This window comes from Octopus bimaculoides, chromosome 2, assembly GCF_001194135.2.
Source record: "Octopus bimaculoides isolate UCB-OBI-ISO-001 chromosome 2, ASM119413v2, whole genome shotgun sequence".
Classification (NCBI taxonomy): Eukaryota; Metazoa; Mollusca; class Cephalopoda; order Octopoda; family Octopodidae; genus Octopus; species Octopus bimaculoides.
Genome location: NC_068982.1, coordinates 64679846 through 64680725, shown reverse-complemented (window position 1 = coordinate 64680725; position 880 = coordinate 64679846). Strand labels below are relative to the sequence as shown.

The following is an 880-nucleotide window of genomic DNA, read 5'->3' as shown; positions in this document are numbered from 1 at the left end:
TATATAACAAGACATGCGGTGCATAGCTTGCATGTCTGAGACTGCACGCCACTGATATATACATATATATGTGTGTGTGTGTGTGTGTGTGTGTGTGTGTGTGTGTGTGTGTGTGTCTGTGTTTGTCCCCCCAACATTGCTTGATAACCGATGGTGGTGTGTTTACATTCCTGTAACTTAGCTGTTCGGCAAAAGAGTCCAATAGAATAAGTACTAGGCTTCCAAAGAATAAGTCCTGGGTTGATTTGCTTGACTAAAGGCGGTGCTCCAGCATGGCTGCAGTCAAATGACTGAAAGAAGTAAAAGAGAAAACAAAAGAGAATACGCTCATGCATACAGATATACATACATTGGCTGCATTGTAAGAGCTTTGCTTCCCAAATACATGGTTCTGGGATCAGAGTCAGTATGTAGCACTTTGAGCAAGTGTCTTCTACTATAGCCTCAGACCAACCAAGTGTGTGTGTGTGTGTGTGTGTGTGTGTGTGTGCGTGCGCGTGCGTGTGTGTGTGTGTCTTTGTTTGTCTCCTGTCACTGCTTGAACTAAATGGTTCAGCAAAAGAGATCAATAGAATAAGTATCAGGTTTTTAAAAAAATGAGTACTGGGGTTGATTTGGTTGACTAAAATGCTTCAAGGTAGTGCCTCAGCATAGCTGTAGTCTAATGACTGAACAGGTGAATGATTATATATATATATAATCAAAATAAGCAACAGGATATCAAGAGGTGATGCAGTACATCACCTGTTGCTTATTTTGATTCTATTCACCTTACTTTTGAATTGTACGGATAATACTGCACTGACTTGGTGCTTCATCTTAAGTACCCAATTCAATTGAATCTCAATTATTTCTTATATATATATATATATATATATAT

At 39.0% G+C, this 880-nt stretch overlaps 1 protein-coding gene across 4 annotated transcripts in view; it reads right to left on the bottom strand.

Moving 5' to 3' along the window:
• The window catches only part of LOC106869901 (amine oxidase [flavin-containing] A), a 58972-nt gene that overhangs the window by 37455 nt on the left and 20637 nt on the right, over nt 1-880 (bottom strand). The window contains exon 2 of one of the 4 annotated variants that reach the window (XM_052977621.1): nt 167-290. The exons of the other annotated variants lie outside the window; for them this stretch is intronic. The gene's annotated coding sequence lies outside the window, so the exon portion shown is untranslated. The remainder of the gene's footprint in view (nt 1-166; nt 291-880) is intronic. 4 annotated transcript variants of the gene reach the window in all.